Genomic DNA, 17,306 nt, shown 5'->3' on the forward strand with positions numbered 1-17,306 from the left:
CGCAATTTCTTTCCAGACGCAAATCTCAGATCAGGCTGGAGAAAGATGGTGATGATGCCAGTTATGAAGATGGTGAGGCGGAATTAGCGGGGCCAGAAGTCCCAGAGTCATTAGTGATGTCATATGCCTTTGATTTATTGGTTTCCAGATCTATAGAGGGAAAGATAGGAAAAATGTTATAAGGCAGCACCAGCCTGTAGCTTGAGGTGGAATTACAAGTCAATAAGCTTTGAAGTTCTTTCCCAGGCACGGGGGTGTAAAAATGTATTACTGTTATGTGCCTCTTCTTTTCAATGAAAACATCTGCAAATGTCACTTAAGCTTTTGAAAATGTTAGTACTGAAAAACAGGAGACTTTATTTTATTGATTTTATTAAAATCAAATAACATTCCATACAAATAAGTCAAGTTTTACAAAAATATGCTTGAAACAAATCAACCCCCACCCCTGAGAAAGAGAGCTAGGCCAGCAGACTATAATTTTAAGCTAGTAAAAATAAGTAACTAGATAAATTAAAAAAATAGGGGAGAGAATCTGCTTCCTCAATTGAAATGCTTATTGTAAAATGTTATTGATTAGATCCTGCCAGGTTTTGAAAAAGTTTTATACAGATCCTCTAAGTGAGAATTTGATGTTTTCCAATTTCAAATAGTATATAACATCAGTTATCCACTGACTTAAAAGAGGAGAGTTAGGATTCTTCCAGTTGAGCAAGATAAGTTTGTGAACCAATAGTGTAGTGAAGGCAATCACAGTTTGTTTGTCCTTCTCCACTTTAAGCCCATCTGGAAGTAGACCAAATGCAGCTGTTAGTGGATTAGGAGGGATTGTGACACCAAGGTTGTCTGAAAAGCATTTAAAGATTTTGGTCCAGAATGATGTTAATTTGATGCAGGCCCAAAACATGTCGCCCAATGAGGCTGGGGCTCGATTGCAATGTTTTCAGGTTGGATCTTGCCCTGGAAACATCCATCCATCCATCCATTATCCAACCTGCTATATCCTAACTACAGGTCTCTGGAAACATTTTAAACAATTTTAAGCGAGACAGATGTGCTTGATATATAATTTTGAGTTGAATAATTGTATGCTTTGCGCATATGGAACTCAAAGTAATTCTGTGCATTGCTACCTTCCACTCCTTGTAAGGTTTTTTTGACCTTACAGATACCATATGGCTTGTAATAAACACACTGAGCAAGTACAGTGACGAGTGCTTTATAGAAGTGGATTCAACCGAACTTGGAACAAAATGCAAAATAATTTTTTTTCCTGTTTTGACATGAAAGAAAGTCTAATCAAGAATACATGCCATTTCCTTTTATTCATTCCTTTATTTACTTCCAAACCCAGTCATCCATGTATCCATTCTCTAAAGCTATCCATTTCCTTGTTTTCAAAACTGCATCCACTCCATTCTTTGCTTTCCACCCCAACTAACTTTAAGTAACAAGAAAAATGAATTTGAGGGGCAATTTTGAAAAACTGTATGCGAAAGGAAGCTCTTCTGTTTCACTCATCACTGTTCATAATTGTATTGAATCAAAAGGACCTTGTAAAAGTGAATGCCATTTCACCACATAAAACATGACAGATTGAAAACTCATGATGTTAATTTACTTGATGGTATATGAAAAAAGAGAAAGGCAAGCATAGTAGTTACAATACTGTAAGCACTACTTATTGCCACAGAGGAAGAGGCAGAAGGGAAAACATCTTCTTTGTAATTCTAGATTGAAAAGCTAACGGTTCAGGTTGGGTTGCAGCATAGGCAAGCCCACCTGCTTTTTTAAAACCCCAACTCCCCTGCTACAAAAAGAGCCTACCAAAAAAAGAGTAGGAGATGGACAAAGTAAATAAGACCCAAGCAAAGATCAAAATAGACAATGAAACCAAACACAAAAGCCCACTTTGAAGTTAAAAGTCATAGCCAAAAATCTTTTACTAGGAAATAAATACTTAACAATTCAAAATTAAATGTAAAGTTTCCAGGAAATATCCATAATCTTGGATGATTAGAAAATGCCAATGTCTGAGGGTGACTTCCTAGTCTATCATGGTGGTGACATCACACTCCACACTCTTCTGGTCTACTTGACTAGCAATGCTTTGGCAGACACTCTGCAAAATGATGGTGCCCATTAAAAACAAAATGGAACTGGAAATAGGAAAATATTTTAACTACATTAAATAAACAATTGGCGGCACGGTGGCGCAGTGGGTAGCGCTGCTGCCTCGCAGTTGGGAGACCTGGGGACCTGGGTTTGCTTCCCGGGTCCTCCCTGTATGGAGTTTGCATGTTCTCCCCGTGTCTGTGTGGGTTTCCTCCGGGCGCTCCGGTTTCCTCCCACAGTCCAAAGACATGCAGGTTAGGTGGATTGGCGATTCTAAATTGGCCCTAGTGTGTGCTTGGTATGTGGGTGTGTTTGTGTGTATCCTGTGGTGGGTTGGCACCCTGCCCGGGATTGGTTCCTGCCTTGTGCCCTGTGTTGGCTGGGATTGGCTCCAGCAGACCCCCGTGACCCAGTGTTCGGATTCAGCGGGTTGGAAAATGGATGGATTGATGAAATAAACAATTAATTCAAATATCATTAATCACCAATGCTTCAAAACTCAACATGGGAATGAAAAAGACCAGCAAAACACAACATTAATATTACAAAAAGGATCAAAACAAACTCAGTTCACAACAATATACATCCATTTTCAATCTTACATGTGGCTTTCAGTCTGTTCTTTTTATTTTATGTTGTACTCTACTTTTATTACCTTGCTGGCAAAGCAAATTTCGCTGTTTGTGCCAGTAAAGATTTGCTCATATTGCCAAAAAGTCTCTCCAGCTTCAGTGGCTCTTTGAGAGATAAGGATTAATGAAGTTAGACAGATGCAACCAAACAGCAAAAAGGCAAAAGAGGAACTAGAGGAAATGCAAAATGAAGTAAAACACAGAGGTGAGAAGAAACCAAGTCATAAATAAAAAAATCCAGAAAATGGAGTTGAATTAACCACTAAAAAAGTCAGTAACCAGAAAAACACTTAAAGCTAAAGCATCAGCTGTCGGTGATGGACCTCCTGTTATTAATGCAATGAAGTCCACTGTGGCACAGGCCATCATGATGTTATGGGCAGGAAGTAAGTAGCTTGACATTAGCGGTGAAAAATAAATTATTTTGGAGGAAGAACATGACAGAGTTGATTTTACAGTTGTAGCAAGGCTACATAATGGACAGTCGGGTTAGCCTTCTGAATTGTCCGTCACTTCTTAATGTTGACTGGGAGGGTGTTTTAAATAGCCCTTCAGGCACCATTGGTGACGTCCCGTTCTGGGAGGATCCCGCCCGAGTACACTTTCCAGCTGCCTGATGCCGGCGTATGGTTGCCATAACAACCGAGAGAGGCAAGGATTTCGGCGGGAAACTTTCTCTTTTTAAGAGGAATGACGGAACAAGAAAAAAAAGGAGAAAAAAAAAAGGAGAAAGTAAGGAGGAAGAACAAAGACACAATTTTCAAGGCATTGCAGCGACTATCTACGCTCTAGAACTATTCAGGATTTTACTTCACCCAGGGACGTCTGCTTTTCATGGGTGGCCACCCCGAAGAAATATTTTAAGGACGAATCCCCGAGAAGAGGCCAGGGTCTGGTGTTCTCCGGGTGCTCCCGTCTGGTGAGTCGGATTCCTGAATTTCGTTTCGTGATAGTCCGCAGAGAAGCCGTCCCGCTAAAGGACGGTTGTGTTTCCTGCTTCCAGGAGGAACTAACTGCAGGATTTCGTGTTTTCCATATCTTTGGACTCAGTGAAACTAATCGTATCAAAGAACAGTTTTTTCTCATTATTTCTTTTTCTTTTGTCTGTGTCAAACCGGGGGTTAGTATACGGGGCGCCAGGGAGGGCGTCTGGGGAAGGGGTTCACTTAGGAGCACTCAAGCACCGGTTAAGTTTATGTAGCAGCACCTTTTAATATAATTTTTCTGTTCCATTTCCTGTTGTGTTTTATTGCTACAAATTGTTAAGAAGGGGATCGTGGCAAGAGGGGACGAGGACCGAATATGGTTGTGCTCTTATGCTTTCAAACATCGTCCACCCCCTGTACGGGTGGTGAAGTGTAGGAATCGCGTATCCGTATTGTGCGGTTGCTACACAGTAAATAGGTTTTTATTTAGCCTTAACCCATATTTACTAAGTAGTCGATAAACGAGTAGTACAGTAATAAGTATTTTTCTAACCACATGTTGTAAATTCCCTGCTTTAAATAACATTTTTACCTTTTAACCCATGACTGTACCTTTGTGCACCTGATAAGGCGTGGAGTCCAACTTCTTTCAGTGTGACATCTTCGTGGCTTCATTTTACTGAATTAACAAAGTACTTTAAAAACACGAATAGAAAATGGAAGAAAAATGTTTCAATATTAAGCTAAAGACACTTCAGTAATCAAATTGCATTGTTTAGGGCAGTAACAATAATAATAATAGTTGTTTTCACTTATACTGTATAGTGCTTTATTCACTACTCTAAGCACTCTAATTCACTACTCTAAGCAAAGTGAATGGTGAGCCACTTCAACCACCACCAAGGTGCCACATCCATCAAGACCAGTGGTTCCCAACCTCTTTTTGGCCATGCCCCACCTAGGCCTCTCTAAAATCATGATGTCCCCCACTGTAACATATACCTTATTCTTCCATCCATCCATCCATCCATTTTCCAACCCTTTATTCTTATTATTACTTATTCAAAAAGTGAACTACTCACGTGGAGGAAGCCCATAATGTCATTCATTTGGTCTAAACAAGCTTCCAAAGAACATGGAAACAAAAGAGGGAAAGGAAAGTTGAAGTACTGACAAAGAAATCACTAAGAAATTGTTAAAAAAATAATATAATATGAAGCAATATGAAAATACACCAAATACAGTTTTGAAAACATATAATAAGAGAGGTGATATTCATAAATATAAAATAGTTTTAATGACAGCTTTTTCTGTAATATTTTGATCATTTTATATTTTTGTTATATTGCAAAATTTTATAATCATTGTTACAATTCATATTATTTTAATGGTAAAAATGATTTCTAAGTAGAAAAACCCAAGGCAGGTGTAAAATCATAAATTACAGGGTTCTTCACCATTCCTTCTATGTTTATATAAATATGTACTGTAAATGACTCTGTAAAAAATAAAAAAAATGTTTCTAGAATTTTTAACAGTGAATTTCTGTTTTTTCATTTTATAAATTATTTAACGTGCCTAAATTCTTAAATTGCCCCCCTAAAAAATCTAATTTCCCCCCAGTGGGGCATGCACCCCACGGTCTAGATGATGCTATGGTAGCCATTATTGCACCAGTATGCTCACCACACATTAGCTGTTAGGTTGTGAAGGGGTGAGAGACAGTCAGCCAGTTAGAGACAGGGTATGATTAGGGGGCAGTATGACTAGGCTGTGGTGGGCAATTTAGCCAGGATACTGTATGTTCTGCTCTTTATGAGCGATCTTTTATGGCCACAGAGAGTCAGACCCTCAATTTTATGTTTCATCTGAAGGACAGTGCCATTTTTACAGCACTGTGTCCCCATCACTGCAGACAACCAGAAATTGTCAGAGCCACCAGCCAGAAGTCCTAGTGCTGTGACCATTTTCTCTTTATCAATGGATTTCCCTTGAGGGACAAGCCATACCCAATGTGCATGATATAAAAAGAGTTCATAGACCTTCTACTGGCAGTGGAAATGACCCAGGAGATGTCTGAGAGACAAAAGAGACAAAGAAAGAAAGAAAGAAAGAAAGAAAGAAAGAAAGAAAGAAAGAAAGAAAGAAGGAAAGCCTAATGAAGACAATGAGGGCAAAACAGAAATTAGTGGAACATTGAGCATAACCCTAACTGTAACACAAAGAATCTTTTTCTTGAAATTATCCACCGAGGGATATTGGATTTCAGCAGGTGGCCATATTTAACATGGAGGTGACTGGACTGATGCCTGTAACCTGACCAATGTCTGCTGAAACCAATGATCATATAAAAGCCCAGCCGCGGATAAGAGCTCTCATGATCATGTGACAAATAAAGTGATGAAAAAACTAAACTAAAATCTGCAACAGACAACATGGACAGATTGTAAAGGTCACATTACAAGGTACTGTATGTTCTGTATAAAACACAGTCCAATCAAAATGCAGTCAATGTAACTTTTCAAACATATAATTAAAACAGCTTAAATAATTTATTTCTTCATTTCAGAATATTATCCTCTACATATACATTTTCTCAGCAGTTAATACTATACTGACAATGTGGATGCTTACATTAAATTATGCTTTTTGTTTAAATGAAAACAAATACATTCAGAATTAATAAACATTTTGTTGTTTTCCCCCCACAACCCAAAGATGTTTGTTATGATTCTGTTTTTAATTTTTTGTATTTTTTTGTAATTTTACCCAGGTCCTTTTCTCAATAGCCTCACATTTAGGGTGTTAAGGTCTTGCATGAAGAGCCTTACTTAAGCCACCACCGACATTTAGTTCTTTGCTGTGACATATACTAGCTTGTTGATTTGTACCCTCAAATCCCTTTATCCATTCCTTTTCTAAGCCCCTTTGATCATTTTTGTTTGATATTATGTCTTTTGAATCTTTGCTATTGTTTTTGGTTTTAGGGAGTTGGTTTAATCATTTTTTTAATCATCTCTGTTCAGTCCGTGTGCTTTTTGGTATTTGAAATTTCATTTTAGAAGCAAAAGCGAAAAACGAAAATAAAAGGAATTTTCAGATTTAGATTTTTGATTAAAGAATAAAATGAGGGAAAATAAGGTATTTTTTAATTCTATGGTAACAAATAGCAGTCATAAACTTAAAATTACACATACTTTTCTGGATTTATTTGTGATTCAAATAATGAAAGTGTAATAGCTCAAAAAGAACAAAACAGAGCATTTATAGCTTTTGTCACCTCTATCTCCAAATGTGTGTCAGAGAGTCGACAGCCCGAGATTTGCTCAGTACAAATCTTTCTAACATTTCTCGCAGAAAACCCTCTCACTTCTCCGTGTTCATATGACAGACACTCAGATATAATTTTCGATAACAGGCCTTGTTTTGCCATCTCTAAAATCACCCCTGAGTACTGTTCCAACATCATGATGATGGTCCAGTCTACACACCAGTGACCAGTGTTTGCTGCAAGTGGCGCATTACCTGACCAGGTTGTTGACCTACAAAAACGTCCGGTTCAGACAAAATAAATAAAGGGCGTTTTCTCGTTCTCGTTTCTTGCAATTTTCTTTTCTGATGTGCGAAAGAACAAAAGGAAAAAAGTAATTGTTTTGCGTTTTTCATTTTTTCTTTTTAAGTTGAAAATCAAATAAGTGTCTCTTTTTCGTTTTTAAAAGATATTTTATGTAACGAAATTTCAAATACCAAAAAGTACACGGACCATTTAGTATGTGTTTGACATTTGTTTTTGTAATTTTAGCATTTTGAGATTTTTTGAATTTTGTATCTTTTAAATTATTTGGTTTGTGTTTATGTTGAATTTTTAAGTAAATTAAATAATTATAGTTTTGTTTATAATGGACCAGACATTTCCAGTTTTCTTTCCCCTTTTTAGCTGTAACTATTAGGCCTAAATCATAACAATATTATTGTCAGAGAAAATGACAACTCTAAATGTGCCCACTGTTGGATTCCGTGTGAGAATATCCTTTGACAATCTGGTGCCCTACTGCTAGCTTGGACTCTACACCCCTACAATCATTAATTGATTTTGAAAATGGGTGCAAAAATGTATGGCCGAGTGAATACATTTTTTACTGTGCTATGGGATTCAATTCACTACATGTACTCCCTTTCCCCTCGGTTCACAGCATTTAGTCTTGATTAAACACATCAATTCTAAGATTTAACTCTCAGAAAAATTTGAATACTAAATGATTTGTTGACTGTGTGACTATATACTGTATTATCACTTAAAATTCACTTTTGTTTATCCCCCTTAATTTTGGTGGCTAACAGAACATTATACCGTATATACTCGAATATACGGCGAGTTTTTCAGCACCCAAAATGTGCTGAAAAACGTCACCCTTGGCTTATATTCGAGTCAGGTCCTGCTGCCCCCGCCAACCCGACAGAAAGCTGGAATGTACAGTACACACACACACACACATACACACACATGCGCGCGCACGAGAGAGACACAGACACACACACACGAGAGAGAGAGAGACAGAGAGACACACAAACACACACACGCACACGCACACACACTCACACGCACGCGCGAGAAAGAGAGAGCGAGCGAGCGAGAGAGATACCATATTGTTTTTGTTGCCCCTCTTCTTCACTTACAGAGCTAGTTTACTGTTTTTCTTTGAAATAAATACTCAAAAACATTTAACCTACTGATGCCTCAATTAATGTACGGTAATTTTATTGGTATTTATTTTTATTATTGAAACTTACCAGTAGCTGCTGCATTTCCCACCCTAGCTTATACTCAAGTCAATAAGTTTTTCCAGTTTTTCTAGGTAAAATTAGGTACCTCGGCTTATATTTGGGTCGGCTTATACTCGAGTATATACGGTAAGTCTCCGTTACGTACGTAATTGCTGTACTGATGCATTTTACTAATTCTCTTACAATTCTGATGTTTTCTTTATAGAAGCAGTTCTGCAAGGCATTCTCGAAACTGAAAATTTAATGATATCCTTCACTTAAAAACATACTGAATAACAATCTTAGTCCCACTTAGTTCTATAAGTAATTGGGTATGCCCAGTGCTTTCATTGGAACAGTCTTTTACAGTCACAGGTTTGTCACAGGTTGCTGCTCGTGGGTTGGTAGTTACTATTGCTTATAATGGTAGTGGATTGTGAGTGGGTCACAGCCCTTATGATTGCATTCGATTCCCCCTCCACCACAATGATGATCAAGCTTGATTCACCAAGGGAGACAAACCAACGACCCACCCCCCGCCTTCCCTTGGTGGGTCACAAAGACACTTGCATGGGAAAAAGTGCGTCACAAAGACACTTACAATTAAAAAAATGGATTGTGATGACAAACGTTTGATAAACACTGCATTAGGACACAATAATACGGCACAAGTAAAAGTTGCATTTTAGATTGTCTACGAAATGTACAGTACAAAAAATTTCAGTTGTAATTTTTTGAGAAATTGCTATAATCAGTAGAGATCAGAATTTGCGCTTGCAGGAAAAGGTGTGAGAGATTCCTCTTGGCTTCTATTTTCGGGATATGCCAATGTAGAATATATAGCACTGTCATGAAATTCCCATTGAGGCTGAAAGACAAAAGGGAACAGATTTTGAAGAATTTGATGTCATACTTCATACATAATTTTATTTAAATGTCAATGACACTTGCAATGTAAAAAATAAACAGTAACGCATTCAGGATTTAAGCAATCTGTATACAGATATGTATATACACATACTACTGCAAGTAGATTGAGAATACAGTGTGCATACTGTATATAAGAAAAAAGTTCACTTCAAAACCAATTAAAAACAATCCAAAGAGGTTAAACCATCAAGTCAGATTATCAGAGTCTTAGCACTGGGGACTTGCATGTCTCTTAGGTGTTTGCCTCTTATTATTTGTTGGGATGGCTTTCCTGTTTTCTTATCTCTAATTTCTCTGCTCTTGCTTTACTTATTCAACATTGAAACTCTAGATGCAAATGGCTATGAGAAATAGCAGCAATCATAAGATTACCTCCAGAAGCAACACAGGAGTGCCGCAGGGGACTGTACTTTCTCCGGTCCTGTTCAGCCTATATACAACTCGGAGTCCTGCCACGTGCAAAAGTTCGCTGACGACTCTGCTATCGTGGGCTGCATCAGGTGTGGGCAAGAGGAGGAGTATAGGGACCTAATCAAGGACTTTGTTAAATGGTGCGACTCAAACCACCTACACCTGAACACCAGCAAAACCAAAGACCTGGTGGTGGATTTTAGGAGACCCATGCCCCTCCTGGACCCTGTGATTATCAGAGGTGACTGTGTACGGAGGGTGCAGATCTATAAATATCTGGGAATGCAGCTGGATGATAAATTGGACTGGACTGCCAATACTGATGCTCTGTGCAAGAGAGGACAGAGCCGACTGTACTTCCTTACAAGGCTGGCGTCCTTCAACATCTGCAATAAGATGCTGCAGATGTTCTATCAGACGGTTGTGGCGAGAGCACTCTCCTACACGGTGGTGTGCTGGGAAGGCAGCATAAAGAAGAGGGATGCCTCACGCCTGGACAAACTGGTGAGGAAGGCAGGCTCTATTGTAGGCACGGAGCTGGACAGTTTGACATCCATGGCAGAGTGATGGGCGCTGAGCAGGCTCCTGTCAATCCTGGAGAATCCACTGCATCCACTGAACAGTATCATCTCCAGGCAGAGGAGCAGCTTCAGCGACAGACTGCGGTCACTGTCCTGCTCCACTGACAGACTGAGGAGATTGTTCCTCCCCCACACTATGCAACTCTTCAATTCCACCCGGGGGGAGGGGGGGGGGGGTAAACGTTAACATTATACAAAGTTATTGCCTGTTTTACCTGCATTGTTTTCGCTCTTTAATTTAATATTGTTTTTTATAAGTATGCCGCTGCTGGAGTATGTGAATTTCCCCTTGGGATTAATAAAGTATCTATCTATCTATCTATCTATCTATCTATCTATCTATCTATCTATCTATCTATCTATCTATCTATCTATCTATCTATCTATCTATCTATCTATCTATCTATCTATCTATCTATCTATCTATCTATCTATCTATCTATCTATCTATCTATCTATCTATCTATCTATCTATCTATCTATCTATCTATCACCACACCTGGAGCCACTGGTGAAGTGAGCATCACTTTACTTGCATTGCACACTTGAATGCTGATAAGCTTTTAACGGCCATAGCAGTTTATGGGCTGTCTGCACTTTGTTTTGGGCAGCTGGGTCCCACTTGTTACAGGACTTATAAGACTTAGATGACTTCTGGTAACCTGAAGGATTTTACTATTCTCCTGCTAGTGCTCGATGGTCTTTCTCAATCACTCTTGTACCCTTGCTTTATAAATAACCAAATACAATGGTGACTGGGTGTGTGATTCAAATCATTGCTTGCAGAATTTGAAACATATGTTTTAAAATAATCAAAAAGGGTAAACAATAGCATTAAGCAGGATTTAGTGACATTGAAAGTGCACAAACCTGACACAGTTGAAGCAGAAAATAAAGATAGACCTCAAACACATGAATAAACAGTAAAATAAGATGTGTTTAAAAAATACCAACTATGGTACTTAGAGGGCAGTTTACCTTTGCACGTTGATGTGTGCAGTGTAAGCTTGTTAAATGATACTACAAATCAATAAAATGCTGTGGGGCTTCTATGTCCCTTCATTTATAAGTCTGATAGTAATATCATAGGAAGATAAACCTGCGAGCATATGCAATTAACAATGCATAAAGTAAAAATACACATTTGGATAATTCTTGGATGTTGCCAGCTGGTGTAAAAGAATCAATTAATGGGGAAATGTTTGATCATTAAAAACACTTTTATAATCAAAACTTATCTTAAAAATATTCCAACATTTTGAATGCAAAATAATACAGTATCCTCTTTTCTGGCATTTCATTATTAAAACAGCTTAACAATATAAACAGTCTTATAGATATAATGAAATTATGAAAATAAAATAATACTTTATCGTCTTGTTTTGGCATTTTCTTCTGCTTAAAGGACACTGTGGCATAGGTTACAATGTTTTTGTCTTCTTGAGTCAACTAATAGAGTAATAAAATAAGAAATCAATCAGTTACAAGCAAAAAAAAAACCAACAACAACATTTGACTACAGAATAAATTATAACATATAATCAACACTATTTCTTAATTATCATTACAGGCAGAACTTTAGGCATGCATCTCCACTGACAGGGTGTGTCGTAATTGATAGTATGAAATGGAAACTGGTAGAAATTGATTTAGAATTTTTTTAAAGGTCTTTTCAGAAGGATAATGAATGATAAAAGCAAAGGTTGATAAACAAGTCGTTAAATAGTTCAACAAAATTCTAGGACAGGGGTGTCCAACTCTGATCCTGAAGGGCCACAGTGGCTGAAGGCTTTCATTCTAATAATTTTATTAATTAGTGACCATTTTTTGCTGCTAATTTACTTCTTTTGCCTTAATTTTGATTGACTTGCTATTTAAGACTTAGGCTCCTTAATTGTTTCTTTTTTCCTTAATTATTCAACCCGCAATATAAACAGCCCACCGCAGGGAGCACACACACTAGGGACAATTTAGAATCACCAATGCAGATAACCTGCATGTCTTTGGACTGTGGGAGGAAACCCACGCAGACACGGGGAGAACATGCAAACTCCACACAGTGAGGACCCGGGAAACGAACCTGGGTCTCCTAACTGCGAGGCAGCAGTGCTATCCGCTGCGCCACTGTGCTTCCCCCTTAATTAGCAGTCAAACAAAAATGAGTTACAAATCAGGCCACCACTTGACCAGCTAGCTTGTGCCCATCATATAATATCTTAAAATAAAGAAAAGTGAAGGTGAAATGTTTCAGTGCACCTCTTAGGAATAAGAAAATCAACTGCTTTGGGAATGTCTGCTGTGACAGAATGTGAGTTACCAGCACACTGTGGAATTAAATAACATGTTTAATTAACAACAAGAATTGACTTCTAATAAAGAAATAGGTGGGAGTGAAATTGGTTGGGGTTTGAAGTTCTGACTTAGCTGGTCAACTGCTGACACAATTCACATCTCATTTCTGTTTGGGTCTGTTTTAAGGAAAAAAACAAAATAATTAAGAGGATTGACTCTTAAAAATATGGCAATTAAAATGAAGGGACAAGAAGTTAATTATAAGCAAGTGAAAGAAAGTGGTAGGAAGAAAAGCCTGCAGACCTTCAGGATCAGAACTGGGGGCTAAAACAAATTTAAAGTAAAAAGGAAACAAGCCAAAACCTGACTATTTTTCCCTAATTAATGTGTTTGCTCGATTTCTTATACAAAAAAAGTTAATAATATTGCACTTCCTCTCTCAACTTTTGTGCTTCTCCACAATTCAGAAGCATCACTAGATGCCCATTTAATGCTTTTTTCAATTGATTACTTTTTTATTGATTTATTTTTTTTTATTTCACAAGTAATGCATTGAGTCACACATCGAGTAGTCATTTTATTTATTTAGAGATTTATTTAGAGAATCCACATAAAATAAAGTAGTAGGAGTGATCGATAAATAAAAATAGAAAAATAAAAGTAGAAAAGTACACATACATATACAGTAATCCCTCCTCCATCGCGGGGGTTGTGTTCCAGAGCCACCCGCAAAATAAGAAAATCCTCGAAGTAGAAACCATATGTTTATATGGTTATTTTTATATTGTCATGCTTGGGTCACAGATTTGCGCAGAAACACAGGAGGTTGTAGAGAGACAGGAACGTTATTCAAACACTGCAAACAAACATTTGTCTCTTTTTCAAAAGTTTAAACTGTGCTCCATGACAAGACAGAGATGACAGTTCCGTCTCACAGTTAAAAGAATGCAAACATATCTTCCTCTTCAAAGGAGTGCGCATCAGGAGCAGAGTCTGTCAGAAAGACAGAGGAAAGCAAACAAATCAATAGGGCTGTTTGCTTTTAAGTATGCGAAGCACCGCGGCACAAAGCTGTTGAAGGCAGCAGCTCACACCCCCTCCGTCAGGAGCAGGAAGAGAGAGAGAGAGACAGAGTTTGTTTTTCAATCAAAAATCAATACGTGTCCTTCGAGCATTTAAGTATGCGAAGCACCGTGCAGCATGTCGCTTCAGGAAGCAGCTGCACAAAAGATAGCAACGTGAAGATAATCTTTCAGCATTTTTAGACGAGCGTCCGTATCGTCTAGGTGTGCAAACAGCCCCCCTGCTCACACCCCCTACGTTAGGATCAGAGAAAGTCAGCGCAAGAGAGACAGAAAAGTAAGCCGGGTAGCTTCTCAGCCATCTGCCAATAGCGTCCCTTGTATGAAATCAACTGGGCAAACCAACTGAGGAAGCATGTACCAGAAATTAAAAGACCCATTGTCCGCAGAAATCCGCAAACCAGCAAAAAATCCGCGATATATATTTAAATATGCTTACATATAAAATCCGCGATGGAGTGAAGCCGCGAAAGGCGAAGCGCAATATAGCGAGGGATTACTGTATATATGAAAATTTTAGTAAATTTTCCTCAGTTCCACTTTTCTGAACAGATTCGGTAAAGCATGTTGATCTTTTTATGAATCTGTAACTATCTGTTTTATTGTGCTGGCTTAGTTCTATTCTAATGTTACCTGATTTTGTAATTTTCAGATCTGCTACTGTCTTATATACATGTCTATATTTTAAATCTATATAAATGCTCGGAGACTATCTAAAGAGCAGTTGCATGATTAAGGAATAAATTAAATCCAGCTGAATGCCTTCTTTATGGTATTCTCACACGAGTCAGAATCTAGTAAACGAATTGCATAAAGATGCAAAACTTAAAAATGTGAGAAGTTTGATAAATGACAGGTGAGCATTCAGTCCATCAAACTTGCTTCATAAATTAAACATTAAACATCTGGCGCCGCCGTGAGTGGCAGCCTTTTCTACTTTTATTTTTCTATTTTTATTTATTGATCACTCCTACTACTTTATTTTATGTGGATTCGTTCCCTGGACACACTTTTTTTTTTGTGAATTTCCCATTGGGATTAATAAAGTATCTATCTATCTATCTATCTATCTATCTATCTATCTATCTATCTATCTATCTATCTATCTATCTATCTATCTATCTATCTATCTATCTATCTATCTATCTATCTGTCTATCTATCTATAAATAAAATGACCACTCGATGTGTGACTCAATGCATTACTTGTGAAATAAAAAAAATAAATCAATAAAAAAGTAATCAATTGAAAAAAGCATTAAATGAGCATCTAGTGATGCTTCTGAATGTGTGGAGAAGCACAAAAGTTGAGAGAGGAAGTGCAATATTATTAACTTTTTTATTGTTTTCTTGGGATAACAGAGTAATGTTCTAGAGATTTTGAGAAAATGAAATGTTTTTTCCCAAACATAAACATATACTGTAGCTTAACATTTGGTGTATTGCAGGGGTCATTAGAGGCATTCTGAGAAGAGAGAATCTGAAAAAGGGAACCAAATTACATTTGGCTCATGGACAGCTATGATAAACTCACACCTTTGAAATCAGAGTAAATGGTTGTATCGATGGCTTCTCATGGCATACAATCAGCATGTAAGCAAACTTCACTAACATCTATCTATCTAACAGTAAACGTAAAGTTGTTGCAGCTTAGTTCACTAGTGGTGTCAGTGAGCAGAGGGTTGGGGCTGCCCAAAAATAATAGGATCAGGTCTCAGTATTGAAATTGTATTTACTTTAGCTGTTGCAGTTTGAAACAATGCAGCACAAAGCAGACATGCGACCAGTCATCCAACATAATCATATTGCTAGTAGAAACTCATGATGGTAGGCTTAAATTTGTGTATGTATCAGTTGCCATCCTTGTTGTTATAAGATTTTGTAATGTGTTGGCAAATTCAGTAGGAGAAAAGTTTACATGTCATTCTTTCAAGATCTTGAGAACATTATCCATTAAAAAGGCTAATGATACTGCACATGCTCTCTTTTGTTCTGGGGAGAAGAATTCTAACTTATAATTCGTTTCAAACATCCACCGGCAAAGGTTAAGGTAGCCAATCAAAATAAACTTTAAACATATCAATAAAAGGTAAAATAAAATAATAGAGATATGCTTTTGGAAAAATTCCATTTATGGAGGCAGGGTCTAGATGGACAGTTTACTTTTGCTTTGATTCAAATTGTTGATGTGCTGGGTATGAAACTCTTTAATGTCCAGTGAGTCTAAAATTGTATTACATATCAATAAAAATCTGTGAGTCTCCTATGCTCTTTCATTGGCCCACTAAAGCAATAAGATGAACATTAATATCAAAATAAGAAAGGCCCGTATGCATACATGGTTACAGTTACAGTAGAGTAAAAATACACATTAGTATAGTTCTTGATGTTGCCAGGTGGTGTAAGAATATTAATTATTGAAAGTTACTTAATTAATACTAAAACACATTAGTAATCAAAAATCATCTTAAAAATATCCAAAATTGCGAATGTAAAATTATACATTATCATCTTTATCTGAACTTTTCTTCTGTTGATCGGGCACTGAGACATTTATGAAATTCTCATAGATTTCCTGTTTCAACTAAGAGAGAAAGGAAAATAAGAAATTAATCAGACAGAAGCAAGATGATATCTAACTGCAGAATCAATTATAAGCACTGAACTTCACATACATAATTGCAGCAGTAAATTATAAATGTAACATGATGTTTTCTCACAGGGTTTCATGTCCAAATAAAGTGCCCTGTATCCCATGTTGAACTAAGCAAAGTTCAGCAAAGTTTAAGAGATAAACAAAATGACAATATTATCCAGAATGATCCCGAAACTGCAACTCAGGTGACGTCACTGGAACAACCATATAAAGGTCAGTGCATGCATTTCTGGATCATCTGAGATTGCAGACCATTCTCTATTTTGTGAAAAACTTAATTGATTCTGTTAGTAGAAATGTTGACTGTTTAGTTAGCAATCTAAACTTTGATAACAGATCGGACTGACATTTGAAGTTGGATCATTTCTTGACCACATCTTATTTCCTGGTCTATTATCATTCAATGACACTACTGTCCCCTTGGAGTCACTACAGCCATGATGTCATGGGTCACATGGCACCTTCCTACCAACCATGCAGCATCATAAAGACCCAGGAAATCCAGAAACAAAAATGTCAGATCAAATATCCAAAATGATGATAAAACTATATAATAAAGGCAAGATTACATTAAAAAAATTAAGCAAAAAAAAAAAAAATCATTACAAATATCCATCCATCCATTTTCCAACCTGCTGAATCTGAACACAGGGTCATGGGGCATTACAAATATTCTTAGTTCTATTATGTTTTTACTATTGTGTTGACAGTGTTTAGTGGGTTGTTTTGTTGTTTCGAGTTTCTTCAAGAATGTTTATTTTTTTATATTCTTGCCATTATTTACATGACACAACAGGATGCATCATGTGACCGCAACCAACACTTCAATTACATCATTAGATGTGATGATTGTTATGATTAGTGTATTCTGTAAATTCTTGCTGCATTTTATTGTGTTTTCTGGTCTTCTGTGGTTCT

At 37.2% G+C, this 17,306-nt stretch overlaps 1 long non-coding RNA gene across 1 annotated transcript; it reads right to left on the reverse strand.

The window, feature by feature from the left end:
- Nucleotides 1-8,987: 8,987 nt before the first annotated feature.
- On the reverse strand, nt 8,988-16,915 carry LOC127528424 (uncharacterized). The gene is made up of 3 exons (XR_007935321.1): nt 16,236-16,915; nt 11,728-11,808; nt 8,988-9,305 (listed from the first exon to the last, which is right to left on the reverse strand). It is a non-coding gene; the product is annotated as an uncharacterized LOC127528424 (long non-coding RNA).
- Nucleotides 16,916-17,306: the final 391 nt, after the last annotated feature.

The sequence above is a fragment of the Erpetoichthys calabaricus genome, chromosome 6 (assembly GCF_900747795.2).
Source record: "Erpetoichthys calabaricus chromosome 6, fErpCal1.3, whole genome shotgun sequence".
Taxonomy (NCBI): domain Eukaryota; kingdom Metazoa; phylum Chordata; class Cladistia; order Polypteriformes; family Polypteridae; genus Erpetoichthys; species Erpetoichthys calabaricus.